We start from the raw sequence: 22743 nt of genomic DNA on the forward strand, positions 1-22743 counted from the left end.
CCTAACATTAACCTTCCCTGTAACCCTAACACTAATCCTCCCTGTAACCCTAACACTAACCTTCCCTGTAACCCTAACACTAACCTTCCCTGTAACCCTAACACTAACCCTCCCTGTAACCCTAACACTAACCCTCCCTGTAATCCTAACACTAACCCTCCCTGTAATCCTAACACTAACCCTCCCTGTAACCCTAACATTAACCTTCCCTGTAATCCTAACACTAACCCTCCCTGTAACCCTAACACTAACCCTCCCTGTAATCCTAACACTAACCTTCCCTGTAACCCTAACACTAACCTTCCCTATAACCCTAACACTAACCCTCCCTGTAATCCTAACACTAACCCTTCCTGTAATCCTAACACTAATCTCCCTGTAATCCTAACACTAACCCTCCCTGTAATCCTAACACTAACCCTCCCTGTAACCCTAACACTAACCTTCCCTGTAACCCTAACACTAACCTCCCCTGTAACCCTAACACTAACCCTCCCTGTAATCCTAACACTAACCCTTCCTGTAATCCTAACATTAACCTTACCTGTAACCCTAACACTAATCCTCCCTGTAATCCTAACACTAACCCTCCCTGTAACCCTAACATTAACCTTCCCTGTAATCCTAACAGTAACCCTCCTTGTAATCTTAACGCTAACCCTCCCTGTAACCCTAACACTAATCCTCCCTGTAACTCTAACACTAATCTCCCTGTAATCCTAACACTAACCCTCCCTGTAATCCTAACACTAACCCTCCCTGTAATCCTAACACTAACCTGCCCTGTAATCCTAACACTAACCCTCCCTGTAATCCTAAAACTAACCCTCCCTGTAACCCTAACACTAACCCTCCCTGTAACCCTAACACTAACCCTCCCTGTAACCCTAACATTAACCTTCCCTGTAACCCTAACACTAATCCTCCCTGTAACCCTAACATTAACCCTCCCTGTAATCCTAACACTAATCCTCCCTGTAACCCTAACACTAACCCTCCCTGTAACCCTAACACTAACCCTCCCTGTAATCCTAACACTAACCCTCCCTGTAATCCTAACACTAACCCTCCCTGTAACCCTAACATTAACCTTCCCTGTAATCCTAACACTAACCCTCCCTGTAACCCTAACACTAACCCTCCCTGTAATCCTAACACTAACCTTCCCTGTAACCCTAACACTAACCTTCCCTGTAACCCTAACACTAACCCTCCCTGTAACCCTAACACTAACCCTCCCTGTAATCCTAACACTAACCCTCCATGTAAACCTACCATTAACCTTCCCTGTAATCCTAACACTAACCCTCCCTGTAACCCTAACACTAACCCTCCCTGTAATCCTAACACTAACCCTCCCTGTAACCCTAACACTAACCTCCCTGTAACCCTAACACTAATCTCCCTGTAATCCTAACACTAACCCTCCCTGTAATCCTAACACTAACCCCCCCCTGTAATCCTAACACTAACCCTCCCTGTAACCCTAACACTAACCCTCCCTGTAATCCTAACACTAACCCTCCCTGTAACCCTAACACTAACCTCCCTGTAACCCTAACACTAATCTCCTTGTAATCCTAACACTAACCCTCCCTGTAATCCTAACACTAACCCCCCCTGTAATCCTAACACTAACCCTCCCTGTAACCCCAACACTAACCTCCCTGTAACCCTAACACTAACCCTCCCTGTAACCCTAACACTAACTTTCTCTGCAATCCTAATACTAACCTTTCCTGCAATCCCTTAGCATGTTCACCTCTCTTGCAAAATCCTGCTCTTAAAAATACTGGCCCTCGTTCCCCTCCTAAACTCTACATCTTCCCCATGGAGTCTTATTCCTCCAACTGCTGGGATGACCCTGAGTAGTCTCACTTTGCAGCCTCCAAAATGTAAAATAAATGACAGCTAAAGCAGACCCCTTGTAATCAGCACAGCAGGCATTAGACGCTGACAGTCCTCACCGCTGGACTTTCTGAGATATAAGAAACCATTGAGCAATTTCTCCTCCGCCAAACATAAAATATCTGTTTCAGATAGACTGACCCTCTAAGTAAAGTGAACGGTTGTATTGTTGATACAATCAATATGCTGCAATACAATTCTATCTCGGTGAGGCTATGGCAGCTGTCTGGACAGATTTCAGATTTAAAACTACAGAAAATATACAGTGTGCCCTTTAGTGATCGCTGACACATACCCGCAATGTATAGAAATATGTTGGTGTGAGATAGGACCAATGTTCCCGGAGGGGTTTATAATACGGAACATGATTTGGCATTGCTGGAAGATTGGTCAACCAGTGGAAACTGAAATGTTCTAAATGCAAAATAATGCTGTTAGGAAAAGAAAATTATCTGATACAATATTGGGAGTACAGAGCTGGCCAAAACTACAGAGGAAACATATTTGGGGGGTGCATATTTGCAAATATTTACAAAATGAGCAAACAGGGTGTGCTGGAAGCAGGAAAAGGGAATACCATTCTGGGGTGCATCACTTGAGGGATATGTAAGAAGGTCCTGATTCCTCTATATAGTTTGTTAGTTATCACTAGATGGGCCACCAGCAGGAAGAAGGAGGTCCTGATTCTTCTATATAGATCTTTATATCACTAGAGGGATCGCCAGCAGGAGGAAGGAGGTCCTGATTCCTCTATATAGATCTTTATATTACTAGAGGGATCACCATCAGGAGGAAGGAGGTCCTGATTCCTCTATATAGATCTTTATATCACTAGAGGGGTCACCGGCAGGAGGAAGGAGGTCCTGATTCCTCTATATAGATCTTTATATCACTAGATGGGCCACCAGCAGCAGGAAGGAGGTCCTGATTCCCCAATATAGATCTTTATATCACTAGAGGGATCGCCAGCAAGAGGAAGGGGGTCCTGATTCCTCTATATAGATCTTTATATCACCAGCAGGAGGAAGGAGGTCCTGATTCCTCTATATAGATCTTTATGTCACTAGAGGGGTCGCCAGCAGCAGGAATGAGGTCCTGATTCCTCTATATAGATCTTTATATCACTAGAGGGGTCACCAGGAGGAGGAAGGAGGTCCTGATTCCTCTATATAGATCTTTATATCACTAGAGGGATCACCAGCAGGAGGAAGGAGGACCTGATTCCTCTATATAGATCTTTATATCACTAGAGGGGTCACCAGCAGGGGGAAGGAGGTCCTGACTCCTCTATATAGATCTTTATATCACTAGAGGGGTCACCAGCAGGAGGAAGGAGGTCCTGATTCCTCTATATAGATCTTTATATCACTAGATGGGCCACCAGCAGCAGGAAGGAGGACCTGATTCCCCAATATAGATCTTTATATCACTAGAGGGATCGCCAGCAAGAGGAAGGAGGTCCTGATTCCTCTATATAGATCTTTATATCACCAGCAGGAGGAAGGAGGTCCTCATTCCTCTATATAGATCTTTATGTCACTAGAGGGGTCGTCAGCAGCAGGAATGAGGTCCTGATTCCTCTATATAGATCTTTATATCACTAGAGGGGTCACCAGGAGGAGGAAGGAGGTCCTGATTCCTCTATATAGATCTTTATATCACTAGAGGGATCACCAGCAGGAGGAAGGAGGACCTGATTCCTCTATATAGATCTTTATATCACTAGAGGTTTCGCCAGCAGGAGGAAGGAGGTCCTGATTCCTCTATATAGATCTTTATATCACTAGAGGGGTCACCAGCAGCAGGAAGGAGGTCCTGATTCCTCTATATAGATCTCTATATCACTAGAGGGGTCACCAGGAGGAGGAAGGAGGTCCTGATTCCTCTATATAGATCTTTATATCACTAGAGGGGTCACCAGGAGGAGGAAGGAGGTCCTGTTCCTCTATATAGATCTTTATATCACTAGAGGGGTCACCAGCAGGAGGAAGGAGGTCCTGTTCCTCTATATAGATCTTTATATCACTAGAGGGGTCACCAGCAGCGGGAAGGAGGTCCTGATTCCTCTATATAGATCTTTATATCACTAGAGGGATCACCAGCAGGAGGAAGGAGGTCCTGATTTCTCTATATAGATCTTTATATCACTAGAGGGATCTCCAGCAGGGGGAAGGAGGTCCTGACTCCTCTATATAGATCTTTATATCACTAGAGGGATCACTATCAGAAGGAAGGAGGTCCTGATTCCTCTATATAGATCTTTACATCACTAGAGGGATCACCAGCAGGAGGAAGGAGGTCCTGATTCCTCTATATAGATCTTTAGTTAAACCTCACTTACAAAAAGATTTTGAGAAGATAGAACCAGAGATGGGCAACACTAATGGTGAAAGGTCTGAGGGATAAAACATATCCAGAGAGACTTCAGGAACCTAATAAAACTAAAGTCTTGAGAAAACAATGGGGGGGGGGGGGGGCATGATTGAAAGCGTTAAATACATGAAGGGTGTGAATAAGGTTCAAGAGAGCAGGAATTTCAATATGACTCTAAGATCAGGAAGACATGATCCCACACAAGTTGAAAACTAACCTTAGAAAATATTATTGTACTGATAGAGTAGTTGAAGCTTGGAACAGACTTCCAGCAGACAAAAAAACAGTCAAAGAAACCCAATCAGTCAGTCAATCAATCAATCAATCAATCAATCAATCAATCAATCAATCAAATAAAGGATCAGACTCTTGGTGCTGCTGTCACTTTATCTTTTCTATTTTCCATGATATTCACAACATCTGAAAAGCAATGGGGTCCTATAATCTATGTTTGTCACATCACAAATTCCAAACCTAATGCGTGAAAATGGAACATCCTGAGACTACAAATCACAATACTCAACAAAAAGAAGCCAACTGCAGACAGCAAGAGAACTATAGTACTTTTACATTCATATATTCATTGAAAATATGTCAATTTTCTCTCTAGTCCTTCTATTGGATGTGCAATCATCTGTAATCCTCCTTCATACAAAATTCCTATCATCCCTTGCACACCAGCTGAAATTTTAAATCAGGCTTGCTCATATAGTGGAATGGGATTTGAATGACAGAAAATTACACCTGCGACATCTCCTAACTCATCTTTGTCCCAGAGAATAGAAATATACCGTACAATAGGATTGGTTATTATGGACACGATGTCAACTTTTAGAACTATATTTCTTTTCTACCATTTTTAAGGGCCATGATGCTTTGCAGTAACATGCACCTTACCGTGACCCATGTTAATGCACATGGCATGCCTTAGCCCAGTGGTCTCCCTCTGCTTGCCTTTATCCGGCCCTTGGGGCACTATTCCTTCCACTGACACCAAGAATAGGGCAATTATTTGTGCATTGAAACCAATGACGGGGCACTATTCCTCCCACTGACACCAATGATGGGGCACTATTCCTCCCACTGATACCAATGATGGGGCACTATTCCTCCCACTGATACCAATGATGGGGCACTATTCCTCCCACTGACACCAATGATGGGGCACTATTCCTCCCACTGACACCAATGATGGGGCACTATTCCTCCCACTGATACCAATGATGGAGCACTATTCCTCCCACTGATACCAATGATGGGGCACTATTCCTCCCACTGATACCAATGATGGGGCACTATTCCTCCCACTGATACCAATGATGGGGCACTATTCCTCCCACTGATACCAATGATGGGGCACTATTCCTCCCACTGATACCAATGATGGGGCACTATTCCTTCCACTGATACCAATGATGGGGCACTATTCCTCCCACTGATACCAATGATGGGGCACCATTCCTCCCACTGATACCAATGATGGGGCACTATTCCTCCCACTGATACCAATGATGGGGCACTATTCCTCCCACTGACACCAATGGTGGGGCACTATTCCTCCCACTGACACCAATGATGGGGCACTATTCCTCCCACTGATACCAATGATGGAGCACTATTCCTCCCACTGATACCAATGATGGGGCACTATTCCTCCCACTGACACCAATGGTGGGGCACTATTCCTCCCACTGACACCAATGATGGGGCACTATTCCTCCCACTGATACCAATGATGGAGCACTATTCCTCCCACTGATACCAATGATGGGGCACTATTCCTCCCACTGACACCAATGATGGGGCACTATTCCTCCCACTGATACCAATGATGGGGCACTATTCCTCCCACTGATACCAATGATGGGGCACTATTCCTTCCACTAATAACAATGATGGGACACTATTCCTCCCACTGATACCAATGATGGGGCACTATTCCTCCCACTGATACCAATGATGGGGCATTATTCCTCCCAGGGACACCAATGATGGGACACTATTCCTCCCACTGATACCAATGATGGGGCACTATTCCTCCCACTGATACCAATGATGGGGCACTATTCCTCCCACTGAAACCAATGATGGTGCACTATTCCTCCCACTGACACCAATGATGGGGCACTATTCCTCCCACTAATACCAATGATGGGGCACTATTCCTCCTACTAATACCAATGATGGAGCACTATTCCTCCCACTGATACCAATGATGGGGCAATATTCCTCCTACTAATACCAATGATGGGGCACTATTCCTCCCACTGACACCAATGATGGGGCACTATTCCTCCCACTAATACCAATGATGGGGCACTATTCCTCCCACTGATACCAATGATGGGACACTATTCCTTCCACTAATAACAATGATGGGGCAATATTCCTCCCACTGATACCAATGATGGGACACTATTCCTCCCACTGATACCAATGATGGGGCATTATTCCTCCCAGGGACACCAGTGATGGGGCACTATTCCCTCCACTGATACCAATGATGAGGCACTATTCTTTCCACTGACATTGATGATCGGACACTATTCCTCCCACTGATACCAATGATGGGGCACTATTTCTCCCACTGACACCAATGATGGGGCACTATTCCTTCCACAGACATCAATGATAGGACACTATTCCTCTCACTGACACCAATAATGGGACACTATTCCTCCCACTGACACAAATGATGGGACACTATTCCTCCCACTGATACCAATGATGGGACACTATTCTTCCCACTGATACCAATGATGGGGCACTATTCCTCCCACTGATACCAATGATGGGGCACTATTCCTCCCACTGATACCAATGATGGGACACTATTCTTCCCACTGATACCAATGATGGGGCATTATTCCTCCCAGGGACACCAGTGATGGGGCACTATTCCCTCCACTGATACCAATGATGGGGCACTATTCCTCCCACTGATACCAATGATGGGGCACTATTCCTTCCACTGATACCAATGATGGGGCACTATTCCTCCCACTGATACCAATGATGGGGCACCATTCCTCCCACTGATACCAATGATGGGGCACTATTCCTCCCACTGATACCAATGATGGGGCACTATTCCTCCCACTGACACCAATGGTGGGGCACTATTCCTCCCACTGACACCAATGATGGGGCACTATTCCTCCCACTGATACCAATGATGGAGCACTATTCCTCCCACTGATACCAATGATGGGGCACTATTCCTCCCACTGACACCAATGGTGGGGCACTATTCCTCCCACTGACACCAATGATGGGGCACTATTCCTCCCACTGATACCAATGATGGAGCACAATTCCTCCCACTGATACCAATGATGGGGCACTATTCCTCCCACTGACACCAATGATGGGGCACTATTCCTCCCACTGATACCAATGATGGGGAACTATTCCTCCTACTAATACCAATGATGGGGCACTATTCCTTCCACTAATAACAATGATGGGACACTATTCCTCCCACTGATACCAATGATGGGGCACTATTCCTCCCACTGATACCAATGATGGGGCATTATTCCTCCCAGGGACACCAATGATGGGACACTATTCCTCCCACTGATACCAATGATGGGGCACTATTCCTCCCACTGATACCAATGATGGGGCACTATTCCTCCCACTGATACCAATGATGGGGCACTATTCCTCCCACTGATACCAATGATGGTGCACTATTCCTCCCACTGACACCAATGATGGGGCACTATTCCTCCCACTAATACCAATGATGGGGCACTATTCCTCCTACTAATACCAATGATGGAGCACTATTCCTCCCACTGATACCAATGATGGGGCAATATTCCTCCTACTAATACCAATGATGGGGCACTATTCCTCCCACTGACACCAATGATGGGGCACTATTCCTCCCACTAATACCAATGATGGGGCACTATTCCTCCCACTGATACCAATGATGGGACACTATTCCTTCCACTAATAACAATGATGGGGCACTATTCCTCCCACTGATACCAATGATGGGACACTATTCCTCCCACTGATACCAATGATGGGGCATTATTCCTCCCAGGGACACCAGTGATGGGGCACTATTCCCTCCACTGATACCAATGATGAGGCACTATTCTTTCCACTGACATTGATGATCGGACACTATTCCTCCCACTGATACCAATGATGGGGCACTATTTCTCCCACTGACACCAATGATGGGGCACTATTCCTTCCACAGACATCAATGATAGGACACTATTCCTCCCACTGATACCAATAATGGGACACTATTCCTCCCACTGACACAAATGATGGGACACTATTCCTCCCACTGATACCAATGATGGGACACTATTCTTCCCACTGATACCAATGATGGGGCACTATTCCTCCCACTGATACCAATGATGGGGCACTATTCCTCCCACTGATACCAATGATGGGACACTATTCTTCCCACTGATACCAATGATGGGGCATTATTCCTCCCAGGGACACCAGTGATGGGGCACTATTCCCTCCACTGATACCAATGATGAGGCACTATTCTTTCCACTGACATTGATGATGGGACACTATTCCTCCCACTGATACCAATGATGGGGCACTATTCCTCCCACTGACATCAATCTTGGGGCAGTATTCCTTCCACAGACATCAATGATAGGACACTATTCCTCCCACTGACACCAATAATGGGACACTATTCCTCCCACTGACACAAATGATGGGACACTATTCTTCCCACTGATAACAATGATGGGGCACTATTCCTCCCACTGATACCAATGATGGGGCACTATTCCCCCCACTGATACCAATGATGGGGCACTATTCCTTCCACTGATACCAATGTTGGGGCACTATTCCTCCTACTGATACCAATGATGGGGCACTATTCCTCCCACTGATACCTATGATGGGGCACTGTTCCTCCCACTGATACCAATGATGGGGCACTATTCCCCCCACTGATACCAATGATGGGGCACTGTTCCTCCCACTGATACCAATGATGGGGCACTGTTCCTCCCACTGATACCAATGATGGGGCACTATTCCTCCCACTGATACCAATGATGGGGCACTATTCCCCCCACTGATACCAATGATGGGGCACTATTCCTCCCACTGATACCAATGATGGGGCACTATCCCTCCCACTGATACCAATGATGGGGCACTATTCCCCCCACTGATACCAATGATGGGGCACTATTCCTTCCACTGATACCAATGTTGGGGCACTATTCCTCCTACTGATACCAATGATGGGGCACTATTCCTCCCACTGATACCAATGATGGGGCACTATTCCTTCCACTGATACCAATGATGGGGCACTATTCCTCCCACTGATACCAATGATGGGGCACCATTCCTCCCACTGATACCAATGATGGGGCACTATTCCTCCCACTGATACCAATGATGGGGCACTATTCCTCCCACTGACACCAATGATGGGGCACTATTCCTCCCACTGACACCAATGATGGGGCACTATTCCTCCCACTGATACCAATGATGGAGCACTATTCCTCCCACTGATACCAATGATGGGGCACTATTCCTCCCACTGACACCAATGATGGGGCACTATTCCTCCCACTGATACCAATGATGGGGCATTATTCCTCCCAGGGACACCAATGATGGGACACTATTCCTCCCACTGATACCAATGATGGGGCACTATTCCTCCCACTGATACCAATGATGGGGCACTATTCCTCCCAGGGACACCAATGATGGGACACTATTCCTCCCAGGGACACCAATGATGGGACACTATTCCTCCCACTGACACCAATGATGGGGCACTATTCCTCCCACTGATACCAATGATGGGGCACTATTCCTCCCACTGATACCAATGATGGTGCACTATTCCTCCCACTGACACCAATGATGGGGCACTATTCCTCCCACTAATACCAATGATGGGGCACTATTCCTCCTACTAATACCAATGATGGAGCACTATTCCTCCCACTGATACCAATGATGGGGCAATATTCCTCCTACTAATACCAATGATGGGGCACTATTCCTCCCACTGACACCAATGATGGGGCACTATTCCTCCCACTAATACCAATGATGGGGCACTATTCCTCCCACTGATACCAATGATGGGGCACTATTCCTTCCACTAATAACAATGATGGGGCACTATTCCTCCCACTGATACCAATGATGGGACACTATTCCTCCCACTGATACCAATGATGGGGCATTATTCCTCCCAGGGACACCAGTGATGGGGCACTATTCCCTCCACTGATACCAATGATGAGGCACTATTCTTTCCACTGACATTGATGATCGGACACTATTCCTCCCACTGATACCAATGATGGGGCACTATTTCTCCCACTGACACCAATGATGGGGCACTATTCCTTCCACAGACATCAATGATAGGACACTATTCCTCTCACTGACACCAATAATGGGACACTATTCCTCCCACTGACACAAATGATGGGACTCTATTCCTCCCACTGATACCAATGATGGGACACTATTCTTCCCACTGATACCAATGATGGGGCACTATTCCTCCCACTGATACCAATGATGGGGCACTATTCCTCCCACTGATACCAATGATGGGACACTATTCTTCCCACTGATACCAATGATGGGGCATTATTCCTCCCAGGGACACCAGTGATGGGGCACTATTCCCTCCACTGATACCAATGATGAGGCACTATTCTTTCCACTGACATTGATGATGGGACACTATTCCTCCCACTGATACCAATGATGGGGCACTATTCCTCCCACTGACATCAATCTTGGGGCAGTATTCCTTCCACAGACATCAATGATAGGACACTATTCCTCCCACTGACACCAATAATGGGACACTATTCCTCCCACTGACACAAATGATGGGACACTATTCTTCCCACTGATAACAATGATGGGGCACTATTCCTCCCACTGATACCAATGATGGGGCACTATTCCCCCCACTGATACCAATGATGGGGCACTATTCCTTCCACTGATACCAATGTTGGGGCACTATTCCTCCTACTGATACCAATGATGGGGCACTATTCCTCCCACTGATACCAATGATGGGGCACTATTCCTCCCACTGATACCAATGATGGGGCACTATTCCCCCCACTGATACCAATGATGGGGCACTATTCCTTCCACTGATACCAATGTTGGGGCACTATTCCTCCTACTGATACCAATGATGGGGCACTATTCCTCCCACTGATACCTATGATGGGGCACTATTCCTCCCACTGATACCAATGATGGGGCACTATTCCCCCCACTGATACCAATGATGGGGCACTGTTCCTCCCACTGATACCAATGATGGGGCACTGTTCCTCCCACTGATACCAATGATGGGGCACTATTCCTCCCACTGATACCAATGATGAGGCACTATCCCTCCCACTTATACCAATGATGGGGCACTATTCCCCCCACTGATACCAATGATGGGGCACTATTCCTTCCACTGATACCAATGTTGGGGCACTATTCCTCCTACTGATACCAATGATGGGGCACTATTCCTCCCACTGATACCAATGATGGGGCACTATTCCTCCCACTGATACCAATGATGGGGCACTATTCCCCCCACTGATACCAATGATGGGGCACTGTTCCTCCCACTGATACCAATGATGGGGCACTGTTCCTCCCACTGATACCAATGATGGGACACTATTCCTCCCACTGATACCAATGATGGGGCACTATTCCTCCCACTGATACCAATGATGGAGCACTATTCCTCCCACTGATACCAATGATGGGGCACTATTCCTCCCACTGATACCAATGATGGAGCACTATTCTTCCCACTGATAACAATGATGGGGCTATATTCCTCCAAATGACACCAATGATGGGGCACTATTCCTCCAAATGACACCAATGATAGGACACTAATCTTCCAACTGACACCAGTGATAGGACACTATTCCTCCCACAGCCATCAATGATGGGGCACTAATAATTCCCCTAATACCAAAGATGGGACATTGTTTAATCTCATTGATACTGAGACATTTTCTACTCCCATTAGCTATGGTCCGCCCCCCCCAGCATCTGAAGCACAGTAAACCGGCCCTTTGTTTAGAACTTATGGCCTTCTGCCTTAGCCCATTGAGGTGTTATTCATTGTGAATGGCACTCCAAGGCACTAAGGCAATGTAGTTCCAATGCACATGCATTGTGGTTTGCTGCGTTGCCAAAAAATGATGCATTTCCATTGCATTCATATGGTTGGGCTGCCTTAATTAAATGCACAGCAACATGCAAAAAAGCTTGCACTAGCTCACTGCACTGCACCAGGACACCCGTGTCTGAATGGGCTCTCAGTAACATTTCCCTATGGTTATCCCTAATCTGATTGGAAACAAAAGACGTTCCACAAATTAACTGAGATGATCTCAGCAGTCCCTAAGCAGGGATGCTTATCAATCTCCCTCATAGACAGATGAACACCGGAGGGAGCATTTAAACCTGATATCATACCAATAAAATACAGTAATGAAAATATGGAGCAGCAAGGGTGTGGAAACATTTAGTCGTAATGAAAGGTCTATGCTAACATAACAACAAAAATGCATTCACTATTAAAACTTTACATGGTTGTAAACCCTTCCATATACCCAGTGAAATGATACACAGAGATGAAAGAAATCCTCCTACATATGTTGTACCTGTTTATCTGCAGTCTTCTCTTCTCTACAACCCTTCACAGTGCTGAATTTGTAAAGCTTGCCTGAGAGCTCAGAAAAGAGGGGGTGGAGAGCTGAAACTACACTCTGCAAAGCTCACTGAGCAGAGCACTGAGTGCTGATTGGAGGAAAGAGACGCACCCCCTCCACACAGCTCACAGGAACAGAGCTGAGGCTGTCAATCTGATGGAGGTCCTTCCCCTGTCACCATTTTTCTCTGGGTGTCAGAAACACTTGTCAGGAGTGATTCATGCTGATAGCAGCAGAATGAAGCAGCACACAGAAATCACACTTAGTGCTCTGGGTTGAGATAAGTCTACACTATAGAAGGATATGATTTGTTCATATTTCATGTCTGAGGTTTACAACCACTTTAGCTCTAGGCAGATATAAGACAAAAATTCATAAATTCATACAGTAGAAAATGTATTTTGTTTCTCACAGAATGCAAGCAGTTAGAACTTGAATTTGACTTGATATTAGCCTCTTGCAAATTCTTTGTATAGCAGAGCAGAACATATGCTGCAGTGCTTATGTGCTAATGAGGAGGAACATGCTGACAGGAGAGGAGAGCAGAGTGAGCTTTTATACTGCAAGCAGTTTAAAGTGTTACTAAACCCAGGAGCCTGCATTCACTATATCTGGTCTCCCCGGACCCTGCATTCACTATATCTGGTCTCCCCGGACCCTGCATCCACTATATCTGGTCTCCCCGGACCCTGCATTCACTATATCTGGTCTCCCCGGACCCTGCATTCACTATATCCGGTCTCCCCGGACCCTGCATTCACTATATCCGGTCTCCCCGGACCCTGCATTCACTATATCCGGTCTCCCCGGACCCTGCATTCACTATATCTGGTCTCCCCGGACCCTGCATTCACTATATCTGGTCTCCCCGGACCCTGCATTCACTATACCTGGTCTCCCCTGACCCTGCATTCACTATATCCGGTCTCCCCCGACCCTGCATTCACTATATCCGGTCTCCCCAGACCCTGCATTCACTATATCTGGTCTCCCCAGACCCTGCATTCACTATATCTGGTCTCCCCGGACCCTGCATTCACTATATCTGGTCTCCCCGGACCCTGCATTCACTATACCTGGTCTCCCCGGACCCTGCATTCACTATATCCGGTCTCCCAGGACCCTGCATTCACTACATCCGGTCACCCCGGATCCTGCATTCACTACATCCGGTCTCCCCGGACCCTGCATTCACTATATCCGGTAGCCCCGGACCCTGCATTCACTATATCTTGTAACCCGGACCCTGAATTCACTATATCTGGTCTCCCCGGACCCTGCATTCACTATATTTGGTCTCCCCGGATCCTGCATTCACTATATCCGGTCTCCCCAGATCCTGCATTCACTACATCCGGTCACCCCGGACCCTGCATTCACTATATCAGGTCTCCCCGGACCCTGCATTCACTATATCTGGTCTCCCAGGACCCTGCATTCACTATATCTGGTCTCCCCAGACCCTGCATTCACTATATCCGGTCTCCCCGGACCCTGCATTCACTATATCCGGTCTCCCCGGATCCTGCATTCACTACATCCGGTCTCCCCGGACCCTGCATTCACTATATCCGGTCTCCCCGGACCCTGCATTCACTATATCTCGTCTCCCCGGACCCTGCATTCACTATATCTGGTCTCCCCGGACCCTGCATTCACTATATCCGGTCTCCCCGGATCCTGCATTCACTACATCCGGTCTCTCCGTACCCTGCATTCACTATATCCGGTCTCCCCGGACCCTGCATTCACTATATCTCGTCTCCCCGGACCCTGCATTCACTATATCAGGTCTCCCCGGACCCTGCATTCACTATATCTGGTCTCCCAGGACCCTGCATTCACTATATCTGGTCTCCCCAGACCCTGCATTCACTATATCCGGTCTCCCCGGACCCTGCATTCACTATATCTGGTCTCCCCGGACCCTGCATCCACTATATCTGGTCTCCCCGGACCCTGCATTCACTATATCTGGTCTCCCCGGACCCTGCATTCACTATATCCGGTCTCCCCGGACCCTACATTCACTATATCCGGTCTCCCCGGACCCTGCATTCACTATATCTGGTCTCCCCGGACCCTGCATTCACTAAACCTGGTCTCCCCTGACCCTGCATTCACTATATCCGGTCTCCCCCGACCCTGCATTCACTATATCCGGTCTCCCCAGACCCTGCATTCACTATATCTGGTCTCCCCGGACCCTGCATTCACTATATCTGGTCTCCCCGGACCCTGCATTCACTATACCTGGTCTCCCCGGACCCTGCATTCACTATATCCGGTCTCCCAGGACCCTGCATTCACTACATCCGGTCACCTCGGATCCTGCATTCACTACATCCGGTCTCCCCGGACCCTGCATTCACTATATCCGGTAGCCCCGGACCCTGCATTCACTATATCTTGTAACCCGGACCCTGAATTCACTATATCTGGTCTCCCCGGACCCTGCATTCACTATATTTGGTCTCCCCGGATCCTGCATTCACTATATCCGGTCTCCCCAGATCCTGCATTCACTACATCCGGTCTCCCCGGACCCTGCATTCACTATATCAGGTCTCCCCGGACCCTGCATTCACTATATCTGGTCTCCCAGGACCCTGCATTCACTATATCCGGTCTCCCCAGACCCTGCATTCACTATATCCGGTCTCCCCGGACCCTGCATTCACTATATCCGGTCTCCCCGGATCCTGCATTCACTACATCCGGTCTCCCCGGACCCTGCATTCACTATATCCGGTCTCCCCGGACCCTGCATTCACTATATCTCGTCTCCCCGGACCCTGCATTCACTATATCTGGTCTCCCCGGACCCTGCATTCACTATATCCGGTCTCCCCGGATCCTGCATTCACTACATCCGGTCTCCCCGGACCCTGCATTCACTATATCCGGTCTCCCCGGACCCTGCATTCACTATATCTCGTCTCCCCGGACCCTGCATTCACTATATCAGGTCTCCCCGGACCCTGCATTCACTATATCTGGTCTCCCAGGACCCTGCATTCACTATATCTGGTCTCCCCAGACCCTGCATTCACTATATCCGGTCTCCCCGGACCCTGCATTCACTATATCAGGTCTCCCCGGACCCTGCATTCACTATATCTGGTCTCCCAGGACCCCGCATTCACTATATCTGGTCTCCCCAGACCCTGCATTCACTATATCTGGTCTCCCCGGACCCTGCATTCACTATATCTGGTCTCCCCGGACCCTGCATTCACTATATCTGGTCTCCCCGGACCCTGCATTCACTATACCTGGTCTCCCCGGACCCTGCATTCACTATATCCGGTCTCCCAGGACCCTGCATTCACTACATCCGGTCACCCCGGATCCTGCATTCACTACATCCGGTCTCCCCGGACCCTGCATTCACTATATCTCGTCTCCCCGGACCCTGCATTCACTATATTCTGGTCTCCCCAGACCCTGCATTCACTATATCCGGTCTCCCTGAACCCTGCATTCACTATATCCGGTCTCCCAGGACCCTGCATTCACTATATCTGGTCTCCCAGGACCCTGCATTCACTATATCTGGTCTCCCACAGTACACACTACATGGAAATGCAATTATTTTAGTAAATATAAACTGCTAAATACCTTTTCTCATCAGCAGTATATAGCAGTCTTGTGACTTTTATCACTGTCCAGCAGAGCACTGGTTAAAGCTAGTAGGAGGAGTTTTTATTTTGCTCTAGGAGGATGCAGGACCCTGATCCTCTGTCTGGACAGTACTGATTGGCCCCGTGCTGGTCACATGCACCCTCCCAAGAAAAAAAAAAATGTTTCTAGCCACAGACACTAAACTGAGCATGTGCAGCTTGCCCACAAGGCACTTGTCAGGGATCCAGTGTTCTGCAGCGATGCGCTGGGCGACACATGCGCAGACGCGCTCTAGCCGGCGAACGGCAGGACCTGGGCAATCGCGGCAACAGCGACGGCCGCGCATGCGCACTCGCTATCGCGGACAGGCGCCTGGCACCAATGACAGCGCAAGGCTATTTGAACGAGCCAGAAGGTATGTGCATTGCTGTTTGGTCTTATTATCTGTTCCTGTGATCTGTTATTGAAGCTTCCCTGTTGCCGACCTCTGCTTGATCCTGACCCTGCTGATTGTCTCCTGCTTGACCCCTGGCTTGACCTGATCACTCTTCTGCGTGCTCCTCCTGTACCTACCTGCCCATTAGTTGCTGGACCCGGCTCGTGACCTGACCATTCTCTGTCTGCTCCTCGTGTACCTACCTGCCTGTTAGTTGCTGGACCCTGCTCGTGACCTGACTATTCTCTGTCTGCTCCTCTGGTACCTCGCTGCCCGCACGTTGCCGACCCGGTCTGCCTGACTACACCTTACCTCACACTGACCGTCCATCCATCCATCCCGCACGGATCAGTCCCTGCTGCCAGGCCTGCCATCCTCTTCACATCAGGTTCTATTCCCCGCACACCTCTGATGGTACTCTCTACCACTGCCGGACATATTCAGGGGTCGCGACCTGGTCTCAGTCTGCTCCAAGTCCATCCCCACCATCAGGGGCCCTGGTGAACAAGCAGGCTGGGACTTAGACCCCGTGCCCTGAGGAACCCCGCGCTGTGGGCAGCTAGAGATACCGCCAGCACTGTTCTATCAGCAGATGGATTGGGGACAGTAGAAGAAGGGGAGGATCAGAGAAGACAGGATCAAACAGTCTTTCTACACAATGCAGAGGATTAACCCTTTAGGTTCCACAATGAGTATAAAAAGCATGCTTTACTGCATATACAGACTGATTTTACTGTTGTGGGTTCAGTAACACTTTCAGCTCTTGAATCGATATTGGCCTCTTATAATTCCCTGTACAGCAGAACTCAGACTGGGAAAGGGAGGAGCAGCATAATGAGCCAATCACGTTTCGCTGCTATCAAAGAACATGCTGGGAGAAGAAGAGAGTGAAGAGATAAGCTCATTCATGTGCTTCTTTTCTTTTCACTGTACAGTCACAGGCAGGGGAAGGAACAAGTGGCCCAGTTTACACAAATGATGCATCTTCTGGACCTCTGGTGTAAATGAATTTGACTTTTTCTATTGGACTTTCTGTCCAAGAATGTGAGCCTCAGGATTCAATTTAAAGGTACCAATCAGGACGCTCGTGACTCTTCCCGTTGGCTTTCTTATGGTCGTAGTATGCGCAATAGCATCCTCTATTGAAGCTCACAGCGCAGTGATGAATTGTCTCCGCTGCTCCTTGAGTCCTCTCCACTCTTCATTCTCCAGAAATTTGCATCACAACGGCAGCATTTTTAGGAGCCACGTGCTCCTCCATTCCTTCCATCTACTTTACCTCCTTTTATGGAGCGATTCGCGTGTCAGCCAGAGGTTGGGGTGGTGGTGGGGGGGGGGGGGGGGGGGGGAGTACGATTGTTAATCTGCTAATAAGCCCTCAATGGCTAAAAGGAGTCAAAGTGTTATCTGTGCAAACCCAGAGGAGGCAATTCTATGGACTGAGAAGAAGCAGAGAATGCAGAGTCTCCCTCCCTAGTCTCCTTCCCCATTGAATTTCTATTAAAAGGAAATCCACTGACGCGTTTTAGCCCTTTTGTTTCAAACCTGGCACTGCGATCGATCGCGGCGTTCACTTTGTGATTCCAGAGCCCGTGAAGCAATGACCAAGGATGCTATTTACCTTTCTTGCGTGACATTTTATAGATTTGTATTGGTGTCCTTAAAATCCGTGGTGTAGAGGCTATCGATGGCGATTTCCCTTTAAGAAAAACACTAGTTCCTCCCTGTCATTCTGATCCATTGGCTTCAGGGCTCCGATTCACTGACTCCAAACAAGTCTGAGGATGCTGACTTTCCTGAGCTACATGGTTCGTCCAGGTCAGTGATTTAGACAGTATTGCAGTCAATGGCAGCCAGGCAACTCTGGATCAACTGTGGGCAGGGGCGGACTGACCATTTGGAAACTCTGGCACTGCCCGAGGGCCCGGGGTCAGTAGGGGGCCCCATGAGATGCCCCTGGTACCTTTTTCATAGGCTTTTTTGAGTTTGGGCAAGGACACAGGGGCCCCATGATCCCCTATTGCCTGGGGGCCCCATGAGTTCTCAGTCCGCCCCTGACTGTGGGTGTAGGATTAGAACTTTTTTTTTTGTAATGGTTTAACTGGATGGACTTTTGTCTTTTTTCAGCCAGACTAAGACATGGCCATACACTATACAATTTTCTTAAGATGTTTGGTTTAGATTTACCAAAAACCATATAATAGGAGGGTGGCACAGTGGCTTAGTGGTTAGCACTTCTGCCTTGCGATAATGGGTTCAATTCCCAACCATGGCACCTCCTGCATGGAGGCGCCATGGTTGTTCTCCCTGTGCCTGTGTGCGTTTCCTCCATGTTCTCCCTTTGCCTGCATGGGTTTCCTCTGGGTACTCCAGTTTCCTCCCACACTCCAAAGACATGCTGGTAGGTTAATTGGCTCCTGTCTAAATTGTCCTAGTTTCATCCCTGGCCATGTGGGATCTCCTGCATGGTGGGGGTTGGGGAAAGACCTGGCGACCTATCCTGTAAAAATAATTGCTAAGAGAATTCATGGAAAAAGTCACTTACAAGCATGGGCAGACAGACAACTCATGGGGCCCCTGGGCAATAGGGGATCATGGGGCCCCTGTGTCCTTGCCCAAACTCAAAAAAGCCTATGAAAAAGGTACCAGGGGCATCTCATGGGGCCCCCCACTGACCCCCAGTGTCCATGTTTCCAAATGGTCAGTCCACCCCTGCTTACAAGTGATGGTCCATGCAATCACCAAGGGTCAGATCAGGGGCAGACTGACCATTTGGAAACTCAGGCACTGCCCGAGGTCCTGGGGTCAGTAGGGGGCCCCATGAGATGCCCCTGGTATCTTTTTCACAGGCTTTTTTGAGTTTGGGCAAGGATACAGGGGCCCCATGATCCCCTATTGCCCGGGGGCCCCATGAGTTGTCAGTCCGCCCCTGGGTCAGATACAACTGAATGGATAGATATAATAGGAGGTCAAACCTAACATCACTTTTAATTGCAACCAATTAGGCAGGCTCTTGCACTACATAGTTGAAGGTAAATCTAAAGGAAATTGGGCAGAAAATTGTATAGTGTATGGCCAGCCTAACTATGTAACTAGCATTTTTAAGCAGTAGGAAGCTGTCAGGATGGGTTTCCTTTAAAGTGCACCTATCGGGTGGGAGGCTAGATCACGACAGACTGAAATAATACAAATCTAATACACCTGCACTCTAGTGAACCCTGGGTTGATATTAAGACCATGTAGCAGTTCCTACCAAGCAATCAGCAGTGGAAAATCACCATTACAGCAGAAATCTGCCTTTCTTAGACACTGCTCTGTGCCTGAATGCTGCAAAGAAGAAAAATCATCTTGCTCCCAGTGAATTTAGACTTTCCATTGGAACAAGAAGCCGGCAATTGAATACCAAGTTATGCAATGTCATGAACTGCTGAATAAAAGTGCTTTTTTTTTTGCTTGGAAATGATGTCCTGAGTAACCTCCTATTCCTCACCGGACTGCGAATCCTTACATCCTCCAGCAATAGGCATGGTAATACCAGCACTTTAAATAATGAATTCTTCTATGTAATTGAATAAACCACAGCACTGCAATGAGACTAGGACAGCAGAGAACGCACCACGGTTAGACTAAGCTTCAGATTTGCGCATCCTTTTTTTCACCGCCTTCCACGTTCAATAAAATGTATATAATTATATACCCCTCCGCTTAACTCTTCCATCACGTTCTGTATCATTAAGTACGTCGTCTTACATCAACGTAACAAAAAAAAAAAAAGCCTTCTGCGTCAGGCGGCAAAATGCGAACACCGGTCGTACCATGTGCAAATTTTCCAAAAAACGTAGCTGGTAATAAATGGATGTAAATGGCGCAATTGTACAAGCAGGGGCGGACTGACAACTCATGGGGCCCCCGGGCAATAGGGGATCATGGGGCCCCTGTGTCCTTACCCAAAATCAAGAAAGCCTATGAAAAAGGTACAAGGGGCATCTCATGGGGCCCCCTACTGACCCCGGGCCCCCGGGCAGTGTCCGAGTTTCCAAATGGTCTGTCCGCCCCTGTGTACAAGTTGAAGTTAAAGATGGAAAAAAATCAGTGCTATTAATTGGGTTTCCATAAAAAGTTCAACTGAAATTTAAAAAAAATAAAAACTGGCTATTAGGAGGTTAAACTGATTCAAGATAGGTAACATTTCCCTTTGTCCATTGCACAAAAAAAATAAAAAAATACAACTATGTATTAAAAATGCAACAATGTAACCATGCAAATTGCTTTAAAATTGTCCAAAACAAAAACCAACAAGTATGAATTTATAAGGCAATAATGTAACGGATTTAAGGCAGTTGAGTTTCTTTTTGAACAAAGCAAAAATATTAAACATTTTTTATTTAAAATGCAACAATGTAGCAAAAGCTGATTCAAAATAGTTGGGATGTTCTTCTGTCCAGAACAAAGCAAAAACATAAAAATGTAAAATGCAAAAATGTAACCAAAGCTGATATAAGACAGTTGGGGTGTTCATTTGTCCAGAGCAATGCAAAAACATAAAAATATTGCATTAAAATACAACAAGGTAACAAAATCTGCTTCAAGACAATCGAGGGTTTCTTTTTTTTTTTTCAAGATCAATGCAAAAATATACACATATTTATTTAAAATGTAGCAAAAAGCTGAAGGCAGCTGAGATTTTCTTCTGTCCAAAGCAAAGAAAAAACAAATATTTCTTTAAAATGCAAAAAAACCTAATTTTTTTAAAAATTTGTATTGGCGAAGAGGGGCTTCTGGCAATGTATGACGACCCCCTAGAGAGATGCTATACAATCCTTTATTCCCCATAGATTTTTTGGGAGGAGAATCCTCAGAACTGTGCAGACAAGATTCAGTTAGGATTTATTATTGGGAAATGAATTGGACCCTGTCTCTGTCTGTATCTGTTCTATGGTGATAATAGGAAGGCAGGCTTACCTCCGAATGTTCTCCAGTGTCCGGACCTCTCCTGATATGTGCCTGTCTGTGCCTTTCCTCTCGGTATATTTATACACAGAGGTTCCCCCACCTCTCAGGCACTCACATTGTTACTCTGTATGTATCCACCCCCTCATGCTTCTGTCAAGCAGAGGAAGACCAAATCTTATCCTACCTACCTCTCCTTATCTTTAAGAGAATGCAACGTCACAGCAAATATTCACCGGATTCCCTCGAATCAATGGGTGATGCCCACAGACGACGTAGCGCAGCGCTCGCATTTCGCATTGTTCTGGCTAACAGAGGTGTCACTTGGTACATCAAGCAATTACTTAGTATCTTTTCCCGAGAGGGCAATGTGTCTTTCCAAGGACCTAAAGGCTGTCAAAACACTAAAAAGGATGAATAGAGCAAGGGTTCATTAATGGACAGAGAACAGATACATTAATTTAGACAATAAAATGCTGGCTCAGATTTGGGTTCTACCCAAAACTGATATTTCGGTGTTTGGTAGATGTTTTTTTTGTATGCCATATAGCCAAATGTTTGTGGACACCATACCACCACACCTGTACGAGCTTCTTGGATATCCCATTCCAAAACCATGATCCTTATTATGGAGTTGATCCCCTGTTTGGGACTATAAGAGCCCCCACTCTTTTGGGAGGGCATTCCACAAGGTTTGGGAAGGTG

The 22743-nt window shown here is 47.1% G+C and overlaps 1 protein-coding gene across 2 annotated transcripts in view; it reads right to left on the bottom strand.

Annotated features, from left to right (window-relative positions):
* Window positions 1-22250, bottom strand: part of PNOC (prepronociceptin) — a 228236-nt gene extending 205986 nt beyond the window's left edge. The window contains exon 1 of one of the 2 annotated variants that reach the window (XM_089688174.1): window positions 22230-22250. The gene's annotated coding sequence lies outside the window, so the exon portion shown is untranslated. Of the gene's footprint in view, window positions 1-22050; window positions 22201-22229 lie in introns of those variants that run through there. The other variant, XM_089688173.1, reaches the window with a different exon arrangement.
* Window positions 22251-22743: the final 493 nt, after the last annotated feature.

This window comes from Staurois parvus, unplaced genomic scaffold, assembly GCF_062004578.1.
Source record: "Staurois parvus isolate SC_StPar_1 unplaced genomic scaffold, SC_StPar_1.0 ptg000448l, whole genome shotgun sequence".
NCBI lineage: Eukaryota > Metazoa > Chordata > Amphibia > Anura > Ranidae > Staurois > Staurois parvus.